We start from the raw sequence: 14,561 nt of genomic DNA, 5'->3' as shown, positions 1-14,561 counted from the left end.
GGCAGAACTAGCATTTTGCAAAGAGTTTAGATTTTTTAGTAATATTTAAGGGTGGTATTCAGGTTAAGGGATTTGCCCAGCAAAATTCAGCATCTTTTGAAATTGTGATGTCATGATTTGAGATGATTAACCCTGTTCCTCCTTATCTTTTACATTCCTCACTATAATTTTTGAAACCTAAAAATTCATATACTATAATTTTCCTTTTCAGAATGCAAATTTGCTTTCGGCTGTCCTTTGCTTAGTTAAGGAATTAGATTACTCCAGCCTGGAAGTGGTTGAGATGGCTGTCCGATGCCGTATGGAGGAACTAGATGATTAGGTTCCATGCTCCCAGCGTATTCTTTCCTGGAGTAACTCTGCAGTATAGTCCTCTTGTTAAGAGATTGAGATTATGGATACATATATATGTACAAGTATGGTTTGTTATTGATTGCATAGGTTATTTTCCCCTGGAAGTTTATTATTATTCAAGTTTGATCCCTGTGAGTACTAAATTAGCCAGGGATTTCTTATTTTACTGCAGAGTATGTTATGTGATATAATAGACATGATAAGGTACTGTTTTTGTTGATATTTGTAATTAGAAGGAAAAGTAAGACTAGAGTAATTTATTAAATTAAATTTGTTTTAAATGTCTATAATGTCTTTAGCAACTTAAAATGTTTTTAGATCTTATTCATAAATTGTGGATGGCTTTGTTACCGTGAGGCAGGTGCCACCCACTGGGATGGAGACTGTCTCATATGTTGATCAACATTGCATGGAGAATGCTATTTTTATCCTAGTATGAGATAGATTACTTGAATTTTATCTCAGTAAAATTTTAGATCATCTTGAAAAATATTTAAATGTTCATGATCTAATTGCTTTAGCTCTTATCAATAAAATTTTGAAATGTTTCTTCTCTGTGCCAAACTGACACATTGGCTTAAGATGAGGTCATGTTTAAGCTCAGATAGAGGAATGATCTATAATCCAGCATAGCTTGCTTTATGACAATCACACTGTATATTGTGAAAGCATTATTTGCTAACATAGTGGTCATTCTGATATATATATGTGTTTCATATACTATTCTTAGAGTTGGTGTGAAATTGCTATTGCAGGTAAAACATTTTGAATTTTTAATTTGAAAACATCTTGGTAATCAAATGAGACAAATAGCAGTTCTCAATTTTGTAAGTTTTTACCATCATGACCAAGTTGGGTTATTGAATGATTTTATTGTTGATTTTATAGTAAGTATGAAACTTGTTTGATGTAGAATCATGAAAAATGGAATTGCATTCCTTTGCAAATAGCTCAGACAACTTTGGTCTTATAGACTGTCAGGTATTGTTTTTGTTGGTATATTTTTCTTATATTTCATTTTAATTATTATTATTATTAATAGGGCTTAGTTTTTCCAGACCTCTGAGTCCACTTTGTAAAAGAGGCTATAACCATGCATTCTTACAAAAATGTGTTATTGCCTTGTCATTAACCATTAACGTATGTCTTGAAGGATAGACCATCCAAAATTCACTGGGAAGCAAGTTCATGATTCTTGACAGTGTGAGTTAATACTACTTCCTTGATTGTCTCCATTCAGTGTCCTTTGTTCTCTTTTGCATATTTGTTTTATCACGCATTTGTGTCGTCTGTCTCTATACTGTGGTGATTTTTTCTTTGATGTCTTTGCTATTAACATCTGATTTTATTTTCTCTCTTCTATCTGTTGCATATTATTAATTATTGGGGGTACAATTATATCCAAAGTTTCCAAATAAATTTTCATAAAATGAAAACCAATGTCTTAGAGTAAAGTGGTTGAAATTTACCCCATTTGTGGGATATTGCTTGCCCACTTATATTTACCTATACTTCCCAAGTTTTGGCAGGTCAAACTTAGATAACTGTCAATGGCTAATGGTATGTATAGTACCAGTGGTTTTTTAATATAGAAAATATCTTTTTAACAGAATATTAAAATGAATGGGTATAAGGATTTGTCATAAAATACCCATGAACTTATGTATGTCATCACATTTCTGTATCATCGTTTCCATGAGTTTAAGGGAGTGCTTACACAAGTTGAAGCTCAACCCCCTACTATTTTAACTAGAATCTTATTTGCTTGATTTTGTGTTCAAACAAATCACAAAAATATTCTTACTTTTACTTATGCTTGAGTACGTAGTTAAGGCAGGCAGATTAAGTGCTGCGCTGATGCAAAAGAAATACAGAAGTTGATACCAGTAATCCAATTGAAGCCATACTAACATGATGGTGGTCTCACTTTTATGAAGATGGCAGCAATTCTCAGAAGTTATTTACTTTCAGAGTATGTATTTTAAATAACTGCTCATTTCAGGGAAACTGGTTCCATTCATTATGTAAATACTATGTACTTTGTTCTTTTTAGCACTTCTTCAGTGCTCGATTTGTTTGGCCAAAGTATGGTCAAGATGTAAGTGAGAGTAAGAGAATCAGTTTATGAAACTTTTTAGTTTGCATTTTAAATAGAGTGCTTATACAGAACCACAGTGTAAAATGCTGAAAGGTATATTTTGTAGATTACAGTAGAATTAGACACATTTAAGGTTGAGGTAGACTAGTGTCAAGTTATAGATTCAGTAGACAGCTTCTTGATAAACTTGATGTATTCTGTAGCTGGAGGCCAGATTATGTGATACTCTCTCCTACTGCTAACATTACAGGCCCATTATTAAATCTCCATGTGGTTCATCCATGTCATTCATTTTATGTTCAGTGTTATGAAATTGCAATTTGGACAGGCAACCAAAGGCCCTTAATTAGCATGGGTATAATGGGAAAAGGTGAAGGAAGAGCTTGTTTAACTTCAAAGGAATTGGTAGAGAAAATTCTTGAGAGATTGAATGTTTTACGAGTCATTTCTAAAGCTGGCTTAGGTAAAGAAACAACCACAAAAACTAATTAGTCTAAAGATATTTTTGTTAACAGAATGCAGTTGGGAAGTGATGGCCTAGGTTGTGTTAAACTTGAAGAGCTAGGGTAAAGGTTAGGGTGGGTTAGTGGTTATAGAAATTGTCTTATAAGTACTAATCCTTTTGAAAAAGATAAAACAAAAAAGTACATCAGAAATAAGGGCAATATTCCACACTAGCAACTTAGATAAGGAAAAGAACCTCAACTTGAAAGTAAAAGGCTAATTTATATTATTCAAATTGTTAAGTTTAAGCTATCTGATCTCTCCAAGACAGTTACAAAGTAACCTTGACTCCAACAGTTAGCACTGTGTCTCTTTCTGTAGCATTCTCTTTATATCTTTATTTACTTACTTACATTTTTAACAATTTTTTTCCTCTTAGATAATTACCATTATATCTTTATTTACTTATTTACATTTAAAAAAAAAAATTTTCCTCTTAGATAATTACCATGGCATGGTATTAAGTTTTTTGCATATATTTAATCACCTTGCATATTGAAAATATTGAATAGATTATATTTGAGGGAACTTTCTGTGATTTGAATGAATTTACCTTTCCAGAATGAGGGAAGTTGCATTTATGACAAAAAAATTGAATTACAATAACCAAAGATAGCCTTTCTTATATTTCTACAGTTTTAATTTTCTCTCAGGGTCTCTGAACCAAGGCCTAAGTACTTGTCGTCATATTGCATAGTGTTATGTTTATTGCTAGAGATGGTAATGTACCTAAAGCAAACTTTTCTTTGTAGTTTTAGAAGAGGTGGCTAACTTATCTTTTCCTGTACGTATGGTAGTATCTAAAAAACATGATTTTGTCATGGCAGATAATCTAGTTATGGTTACATTTACTTTGTTGTTTGCTGCATTTTGATTGATGTTACAGTATGTTGTAAGTGCAGCTTGATGAAATTTGCATATTTGTTAATAGAAAGTCTTCTCATACACTTGAAATCTCTGAATAAGTTAATGTTATTGTTGGTCATCTGCTGTAATAAATTTTAAGATCAAAAGTTTGCAAACCTACATAGGACATGCTTATCTAATGCAAAGATCCCATATAATTTCAAGTTATCTATATGTGGTGTTGTCGACATAGTTTAAAACCAAATATTGAGAGGAACTTTTGTATTTTTATTGATCTGCAAGATACTTATCAAAGCCATATAGTTTGGGAAGTGTTTTTGTTGAAACACTTCCCAAGCTGCGTATGTGGCTTTGACAAGTGTCTTTCAGATCAATACAAATACAAAATACTTAAGTTCCTTTCAACATTTAGTTAAAACAGAGGGAAGATGTACACCATACATGAGTATCTGTCATTGTTTAAAAATATTCATACCAGAATATCATAACTTAGATATTCTAGTTAGGGTCTCTAAATCTTGTATCAAGATTTATTCCTTAATCCCTCTAGTTCCAAGGCGATGATCGTCCATAATTGATAACTCTTCCATCCATTGTGTGTGTGCGTGTGTGTGTGTATGTGTATCTGTAAGCTGTATCTATGACTTAGAAGTATTTGCCTATTTGCCACAACCATGGTGATGATCGTACTAGCCAAGAAGCAGAAGGGTAGAACCTCCTGGAGCCACACCTCCAAAGGGTAAATGCATAACTATATGTAAGTCCTGGAAAATTTTCCTTATTTCTTCACCAAATGTATGCATTGAGTACTGCCTGTGATAAGAGGATGGGATGAGTGGTTGTTAAGAGTGGTCCATTATTTGATGCGTTATGTGAAGGATTGTGCAACATCAAGTTAGGGAGTGTTTGGGATGATGATAATTTTTGTTGCTTAGCTGGTCAGAGTTATCTGAAAATGGATGGCATGTCCAGTAACATTGTGAATGAAACTTCCATAATGTTCATATCATGTTAAGTCTTCAAGTTAAAAAGTAGATTTTTGTATTCCACTTTACTGATAATTAAGAATGCCCATAATATTTAAGTCCACAGTTGTAATTGTGTTGTACCAGTAACAAGCATTCACCAAAAATTTATAGTTGTAAGAGGTTCATTCACTTTCTGTTGAATTTTGTGTGTTCTGTACTGAATATGTGCTCATTTTTATTCACCTCCAGGCAGCTGTAAATCAGTAGTGTTCCTACATAAAAGTGCAAATGAATGTTTTACATGCACCACACAGCTCGTATAGCTGAAAGTAGACCATCCCAAATTTAAGTAATATTTGAGTCCCTCTTATTCACTAATTGATTGCTGGTCATTTCGTGTAATTTTTGTGCTGATAGGTTATCTCTCTTAAGTTCATTGTGGATATCTTAACTGACTGTTAAATCCTTGTTTTTTTACTATTTTTTTGACTGATAAGCATGAAATGTAGTTTGATGCGAGGTAAAGGTAGTAAGATTGATAGATTAATGTTCTGATGTCAAAGTACTTGAATGTAAAGTGCTTCTGTTTCATTGGAAACTAATATCTGCCAGATGAATTCAAGTTTTGCCTACAATGCAACTGCTGGATACAGTGATTCTTTACATCCCATATGATTTTTATGAAGATGTTGGAGCTGGAATACTATCTCAGTGGTCAGTAAGTGCGAACATCTTTTTAAGTAAAATTACTCATAGAGATAAACCAGCACGAGCATTTCAGTTTATTTTTAGCAGCTATGAACACAAAGCATACACATGCATTCCTTAAGCATATAATCTGACCCTGTGCCTGCTTGATCTAAGTCCTCTGTGAGACTTTCTTTCATGCAGGAAGCACAAAATACAAGCAGTCAGTTTTAAAAATTTTTTTAATTAATTTCATTTTTTTCAGAATGTTTACAAACAAGTTCTTTGAGCTAAAGTAACTAATAATGAATAATCAAAGATTTAGTGATTTATTCTTAGAAAGCAAAGTGGTTAGTTAAAAGGAAATAAGCAGTCACTTCATAAATTCTCATCCTCATTGTGTGATAATTCAGTCTCACTCCAGTTACCATTCAGTTATTACTTAAGTTTTGATGGTCTGTTTCACATCCTGCTTATAGAATCACTTGTCTAATGATAATTTGGGTTTTTGGGTGAATGAAAGTTGTTTTATAATTTAGTTTCCTCCCTTTGTTTCCACTATTTGTGAAAATGTTGTAGTCTTTGGGTTGAGAAAATACTCGTTATTTAGGAATGGATTCGAAGAAGTACTGTGATTTTGCTTTCTGAGTAGTTGAGTTTGTGTTGGCTTGGTTCTAACAAAATGCTCTACTACTATGAAGATTTTTGTGGATATAAGTTTTAGTAGATAGTAGTAGTATTCAATGAGAAATCTCATTATTCAACGAGGGTACAGATTTCATTTGCTGACCTTAGTGTCTCGTGTTAGTTGTACATTTTCTTGAAAAAGTTGCATTTTGTTCTGAATAGTATGTTGAATCTTAAATGATTTATCATCTGCATTCAGTAAAACTTATTAAACACCATTATGCTTCCAAGTGTGTTTCTTATGGCATTGGAGGGATTTGACATAAGGGTGATTTTTATATAATGTGTATCTTGATTGTCCATTGTGCATAAGTGGACACTATATGGGTTTCTTGGTAGTATTTTTGTCATTTCTGGTTTAACTTTTTTGAAGCTAACTGTAAAGCTTATTGATGCCCATCTCTATGTTTAGGATTCCGTTTTAGGACTTTGAGAGAAAGAACCTTAATTTCTCCACAGATTCAATCCAAACTTCAACCTCTTGTTTTGTAACATATATTTCATACTTTTTGAAACATTATTCAATAGTCTGGTAATAGCTTTGATTGTCTAAGATGGTGATATTTGATTGTTAGCCAAGTTGTGTATGTATTTGATATGGAGTCCATTAAATTGAGGTTGTTGTACTTACAAGAGGAAGTGCACAAATGTTACTGTTTTCTTTTAGTTGGTGAAAGTTATTTTCCTTTAAAGAATTGTAAGCTATTTTTTTAGGGATATTGGAAAAGACATACCAAAGTGAAACTCATACAAGTTACAACAGCTACACCAAATGTTTTCTGACCAATTACGCTTACTTTTGCAGTATATCTGATGAATATGCTTGTGCTTATGTATACTTACTCAACTTTTATTATAAAACAGATCAGACTGAAAGAACAGTTTATAGATAAACAAGTGTTTTTGTACTTGCTTTCAGGTGTATCCATGTACCAAGGGATATCTTTATAGGTTTTTTATATGAATACTACTAGACTTTAGATTGTGCTTTTTAAGAATTATTATTTAGCAACTCAAAGAGCCAAATTAAACAGATATTTAGTACCATGCCTGTATCAAATTATTGGCTTTTTAAAAGACTGGTTTAGGTGAATCTTGATTGTGATCAATGAAGGTGTTGGCCCCGAATGTTATACTTGTGAAGAAAGATAAAATCTTTCTTAAGAATGTGACAATCTTGCAGTAATAGTGTGGGGTGAAAAGGCCTTACAAAATTTGGTACTACTCACAACTTGTTTAGATAATTTTAATATTTGATTTTATTCAATGGAAATGTGCATGGTACAGTATTCTTGGCTTTGGTGTTCAAGGAATTTCGATGAATCTTGCTTTACTTTCAGAAGATTGGAATTAGTAGCCATGATTACAAGAAAAATAATATGCAAATGTAGAGTTATTAGCTATGCATTGTGATATGGTTGTTGTATGATACAGCTCTTTACCTTTTAGAATGTCACTGCATTTCCTTGTGGCACTGATACTGTAAACAGATCCTTTTTCAGGGAACTATTCCCATTAACTAACATGACCCTGCACCCATAGATAAAACCTAATTCTACACATAATTAATGTGAATATATAAAGTGAGGTATATTGCCCTGAAAACCATTTGCTTTGATTGGTTAGACATTTAGTCCATGAGTGATATAGAAATATTCGATGTCACAAGAAATCTGTATTTTAACAGCATTTTTTCTTGTGAAATCACTGGATCACATAATGGAAATGGTGAATTTTGGCATGTTTTAAATTTTTACTTTGGGTATCAAAAATATATTTTGTGCCTTATCTCTCACCCCGAAAAAGAAATGATAAATACCGTAATCTTTTTAAGTATTTGCTCGTTTCATATTCTTTATTTGAGGAAGAATGAATTACGAAATTGTATCTGTATGCACTTTTATGCATTTGATTTTTCTTTCATACTTCTATTCTTACCATTTAATATGTACTTAGCCCTCAACATTAAAGTTTTGTGATTTCTTTACTTTTTTTTTTTTACATTTAGAGTTTTATAGTGAATATTTACTAACCTCAGTTGGCTAACCATTATTGTGTACCTTGGGAATTTAGGAACTTAGTTTTTCCAAGGAATAGAATTCTCATTAGGATTAAGTTTAGAATTCCAGGTCTTCTGATGCTCACAATCATAACTTTAAGATGCAATATGTTTTGTTTAAGGTCACAGCAACTTGAATGAAATTATTTTATAATACGCATGCCACCTTTTCATTGTTAAATTATATGAATTATAAAAGCATTCTCACAAAAATATTTCAGTTGGTTGATAAGCTTTGTGTGTTCAAGTATTTTGTGGTGCTCTTCTTTTCTGGTTGTTATTTTTAAGATTTATTTGAAATCAGATTTGGTTTTCAAGGTAAGTGAAGTGTATTAAATTGCAGTGTATCAGAGGCCATTTTTATAAGATCTTGCCTTGTGTTTGCTTTTAAGATTCAGTGTTAACCTTTTCTCTTTTCCAGGGGTAAGTTCCCCATGAGTTTTACAAGAATATTTAGATTGACTTCAAATTTACATCAAGGGCTTTAATAATCTCTCCATTGATGTTTTCATAATTTTAGAAGCTGTGTGACATGCATAAATCTTATTGTTGTTCTAAACTTTTAATGGATATTGGGAACTTGTATCTTGTATCTATAATACTAACCCAAGTTTTCTATGTATACTTTTGTGTAGTGCAACAAAAAAATTACCCTACGCAAAATTCACACAAATTACCATAGTGCCAAGTATAGAAAACTGGGGAGGAGTAAGCTCCTTATTTATATTAAATTTTCTCCTTACTTCATTATTTATTTAGAAATAATAATCAGAATTTGTTTTAGTCTTTTAATTATATAAATTAGTATTTATTTCCGTATTTTTAATTAATCCAGTTTTCTGTAGTGCTCTTGAGGTTTAGATCTCTAGCTGTTTATACAATGTTATTTATTGATTTACTGATTAAGAATTGGAATAGGGAGCTTAATAAAGATCTGTAGGGATATGGTATGTGCAGTTTGTCTTCCAGACACTTTGACCTTCTTAACCTCAGAGATTTTACAGAAAGTATGACCTGTTCCATGAGTGGTCTTTGCAACATATACATTAAAGGAGCATCAGGTTTAGTGTATGTTTGTAAGTTGTATCTCTTACTGACAGGGAAGAAACTCTGGAAAGTGCTACTTGAAATGCTTCATTCCTTAGTTTCTGCTGATAAATATGTAATTGTTCCCTTGTCCAAGCTCAGGGTACTGCATTCTCTCTCTCTCTCTCTCTTCTCTCTCTCTCTCTCTCTCTCTCCTTGGCATGCCTGGAATGGGTAATTTTAATCAGAGTCAAAAAAGTTTGGACATTTATACTCCAGCCAACAGTTATGATGTCCTTTTTTTCTCATTTTCAATAATGCAGTTGCCCTTTCCATCTCCACCCACTTGGTTTACATGTTCAGGTCACATATGTATGATTATACAGTGCTTTTAAGATCTCTTGGCCCATAGGTCTTAATTGTTTTCCTGTGATAGTGTCTAAAGTGGAATTAACTCTGTGAGTCCTCAGCTGTTATTTTATTTTCTGTATTAGTGCAGCTTGTCAAACCTTAACACAGGTTTTTGGGAGAACTGAGAGCCAGTATCTGTTGAACATTGTTTCAAGTCTCCAACCAAGAAGGACATGCAAGTTAGCCTCACAGAAGTGGACAGCTTAATGTATTTGTTCTCTCTGGAACAAGCAGACCTAGTTTAGGGGATTAGACATGAGTAGATGAGGTGGATTCAGTTGAGTTTGTCTCAGTGAAGTACTGTATAATAGTAATGGGTAAATGAAACACCTACCACTGGCAAGTTGCTTTCATTATCAAAGGCAGGAGAGTTTTTAGGACCATGTGTTTTTTTGTGTGTGCCAAAGCATTAGCTTCTGTATGCCCTTGGACTTGCCCTCAGTGTTGTAGGAAACTCCTGGAATTCAAGTTCCCATTACCATTGGGGGCCCCTTATGAGAGTTTCAAAATGGTACTCGTTGTCGTGCTCAACCTTCAGGTCCTGTAACATGGATGGATGGATACCAAAATAAGACATCAAACAAATGCTGAGAATCTACAAAAAGTGATCGTCCTCCTGCAACTCAGATTGTGGGTGTTCCTGCATTCTTGTAAAGGATCATTATCAAAAGATCATGGGTAGATGATTTAATTATTTTTAAAAAAGAATGCTTGTGAAGGTGAGAGAAAAAGCAACCCTTCATCAGTATGGTGGTGAGTCTTTATGTTCTTTCTAATGTTTGTAGTGTCACATTTTTCATGTAGATATTTCTCATATTTTAGTGAGATGTATATTTGGAAAGGAAATGTTTACTTTATTTCAAGATCTCATGAAATGTATCATATTCTTAGGATATGTGAAGCAGAGCACTGACAGAATTCTTGAACCAAAAAGTATCACATTCTTTTGGTGGCAAAGTGTATTTTTATTCTATACAGTTGGGTTGGTTTTAATATAACTAAGGTTTTTGTATTTGAATATGGTGCAATGAATGGATTTCAGTTTTATATTTCATTTCTGTGTATATAAATACTGTAATCTTGACAGATTCTTCTGCTGCTGGAGTTCTTAGAGTAATTCCTGTTTAGAACTTGTATGTATTTTTGCAGCAAAATTTGTCAGTGAACACCGTGCAAGATGGATCACACGAGAATTAAAGTTTTGTACAAGTCCATTCAGCTTCCAAAGGAAGATGTTTAGTAACTTGCAAGTTACTTTTGCCAGTAGAACTGCTGTTCTGGATATAGTGTGAGCTGTTAGCCTAGTATTTTTACCGAAATTTCTTCATTGACTGTCAATTAAGGTAAAGTACATCTGTCATATTTGTCTCATGTTCTAAGAGGTCCTCAGCCCCTCACAGACGATTTCTTTGATGCATTCCCATTGTCTATCCTTCCCCTCCCACTAGGGAGTATTTAATGCACATTTTTCTCAATAAATGGCAGTGTTGTTGCCTTTTTTGATAAAGAGCTTCAGGTATTAAGTGCCATGAGTTCTTGCCAAAACGCATTCTTATTTTTACCATTACATTGCCCTCAGCAATCAAATATAGTGACAAAAAGCTAGTAGTGAATATTATAGACCTAATAAATTCAGATGAAAATAGCAGCAAATGATAGACTTCAGAATCCCAACAAAAGTTTAGAAAATGCAGCAATAATATGAAAAGACAAAAATTACTGTATAATTCAATATACCTGTATAATTCAAAAACAGAATCAACCAGTATAATAATATTTTTATTCTTCCTGTTTTTCTGTAACTTCCAAGTTAACTTGGTAATGTAAAAGTCATATTTCAATGTTTAATAATTTCCAAAGGACTTGTGATTTTTAGCAAAAACTCTGACAATGATTGGAGATTTTTCGCAAAAATTCAGACAATGATCGGAGAATTTTCAATCATCTGCAAGTCAACTTCTAGAGGGAACATCCATATCCCTATCAAAGACGACAAAGTGTAAACTCTTTCAAGTTTCTGGATACCTAGGCAGATGGCTCACATTATCGTTTTAACTATTTTGTACTATTGGTCAGTAGTATTAATCTTCAGTCATGTAACTGGATTTCATAGCTTTATGACAGTCACCAACCAAGACCAAGGCCTGAGAGCTACGTTTTCAGGCCTTGGTCCCATTTTTGATGCGCAAACATCTCCATGTATACCCGATTCTTGTGAAGCCAAAGTGCATGGAATGTTTTTGTCTTTTGTGTTCAAAATGCATTTTGTTTTATTTTGGTTTAGTAACATTTAATTATTTGTTATCATAGTGTAAGTTTGTTTTGATACATACATCTGAGGGCAGGTTTTTATATTTTTTTCATTTGATGCTTGTCAGCTTTCAGAAGAAATATTCTAAAATCTTTATCTTCGTAAATCAGGAATCTTATCTTTTGTTACCTTTAATGTTTTCCTAGAACCTCCCTTTTATGATTGAACTTAAAAGTACAGCTTGCCTTAATCATTTTAATCCATTACATGTAACCAATACCCACAACTCCTGATATACAGTTAACATTATTATATAAATGTTAATGATAACTTTATTTCCAACTGAATTTGACCATAGTCTTGGGCATGAAATTGCTGATAAGATTTTTAAAATTCATCCCAGTTTTTTGTGAGTTCTGTTTCTTGGTATCAAATTGCAAATAATGAAACAGAAACACTGCAGTGCCTCTAATATGTGATTGATCTAACTTGCTGTTACTGTGATTGCTATCGACAACCTTAGAGTCTGAAAAAAATGAAAAACAATAGGCTGATGGGATATAAGGTCAGATTGCTTTCTATTCGTTTTTCTTAAATTTTTTTTTTATCATTCTTAGAGTTTTGTATAACAAGGACATTTTACCTTAGTTTACAAATGTATTTGGTTTCCTTTTTTGTCATGGTTGGGAAAGGTAGGCTTTGATAATTTAGTTTTGATTGCTTTGATAATGTAGTTTTGACTGAATTATTCTCATGTTAATTTGTCATGAAACTACATTGACAGTATACATTCTTTATCATTTAGGACATTGTTTAAGCTGTAGCCAGATAACCACATTTGCAGAATTGGACACTATAAAATATTTTCATTACTAAATTGTATAAAATATCTGGTGAATATACCAGGTATTCTTACAGAACAGAACGCTTAATGCATGGCAAACAGATAAAATAAATATGTCTTGCTCAGAAGGAAGCAACGTACATCAAATTCTTAACAAAATTAAATTGAACGGCTGGTTTCCCCCAGAATTGAATTGAATTTTCTTTCTTTAAATTGGCATTTGTCTCTAATCTTGTGGCACAGAGGTGGTAACTAACACTTGGGTGTCACACAAAGTCTTTTAAAGGCCAATTTTCATTTTAGTTATTGTCTTGCAGGCCAGTGAAGAGACAGCATATTTGCAGGACTGAAGTTTATTGCTTTATTCAATGGCTTACCTGACTTACCTAGAATTTAGTTGAAATGTTTAGCTGCTTACAAGTTCAGATACATATAGTACCAGTATTGACTATCTTCAGTTTTAAGGATTTTCTCTTTCTGATAGTGTTATTATTTTAGTAATTACATTTAAATTACAGGCACTTTGTAAACTTCCTGACTCTTGATGTTTTATCATATAAAGTACATTTACTCAAATCCTCGGACACCTGGACACTGCTGGCGAGGAAGAGTAGTTTCAGAGGAAGCCATAATCCTAAACACAAACACTCAATCAGACTGGAAAGAAAGAACATGGGCAAAACACAACCGGCCTGGAAGGAGAGCAAAGCATACGCGTCTACTCTCCCAAGGCGGTTAGGAAAAGACTGGGTATCACGGGGTGAGACGCGGTGTTTGACCAGATCTCACCTCATATACGCAGGCGTTGTCAGATCTCACAGATTCCTTGCTTACAATCTCTAATTGTATTAACCAGTTTACCAGCTGCACTTGGAAATATCCTATTGTTAAGACTGGAGGTTTGTTAGCTATGAAAAATACAAATTGATTCTAAAATTTGTCATTTTATTTTGTCAAAGAAGACAGTTACCCAACTTCATTAAATGATTGAGTTTGATCAACCCCTAAGGATCCACAAATTATTTTCCTTTCTAAGTTCTTGGCTATCTTAGTTTCTTTTGTTTGATATCCACATTTTCTTAAGGTGACTTCTCTCCTTCATTCCATATTAGATTGGTAATTATTTTCTTTTATTTTTTGATCCATATGCTAAGTGACATCCAAGTAATTGCATAGTTAGATCAGTCACATTGTTAAGATAATTCAGTTTGATAAGGTACTTTTGTGTCCTGGGACTTATCAACTTCTTATTTCCAGATATATAATGTGAAATGTATATTTCATTAACAGATTTATCCAATACTAATTATTGCCTGAATTAAAAATATGGGTTAGTTGTTACCCAGTAAGGTTTTAGCATGCATTCAAAATAATAAAAGTGATGGTATTTGTAATAGAGATTAAATTAAAGTGTAACAGTACTTCCTAGTTTCATTGGAAACCATTGCTACTTAATGCAGTACCTATGTTGGAAAATAGTATGTACTTAGTTTTTATTCATGGTTAAGAAGTTCATTCTCCATAATTCCTTTTCAGTTCTCTATTGAAAAGCAAAAAGTCATTAAGTATACAAGAAAGTAAAATGGAAACACAATCATAATGTTGCATTGAAAATAAGGAAAACTGCTCTCCCATTTGTCCATCTGTGAAGTTTTCAGGTATAATTTTTTGATAGATTTTAAATAGCAGATTTGAAAACATATAGCTTATGTAGAAAGTAAAAGAAAAAAAGCTCTAGGCTAATATAAGACACTTTATCACACTAGGGTTACTGTTACTATAAAATGCTAGATATTACGTGTCAG

General features: G+C 32.9%; 1 long non-coding RNA gene across 1 annotated transcript; it reads left to right on the top strand.

Moving 5' to 3' along the window:
* The first annotated feature begins 216 nt into the window (after positions 1-216).
* On the top strand, positions 217-14,177 carry LOC135212539 (uncharacterized). Its single transcript, XR_010313923.1, has 2 exons — positions 217-5,054; positions 5,106-14,177. It is a non-coding gene; the product is annotated as an uncharacterized LOC135212539 (long non-coding RNA).
* Positions 14,178-14,561: the final 384 nt, after the last annotated feature.

The sequence above is a fragment of the Macrobrachium nipponense genome, chromosome 41 (genome assembly GCF_015104395.2).
Source record: "Macrobrachium nipponense isolate FS-2020 chromosome 41, ASM1510439v2, whole genome shotgun sequence".
Classification (NCBI taxonomy): Eukaryota; Metazoa; Arthropoda; class Malacostraca; order Decapoda; family Palaemonidae; genus Macrobrachium; species Macrobrachium nipponense.
The sequence above is the reverse complement of the archived record's forward strand: the minus strand, read 5'-3'. Positions and strand labels throughout refer to the sequence as shown.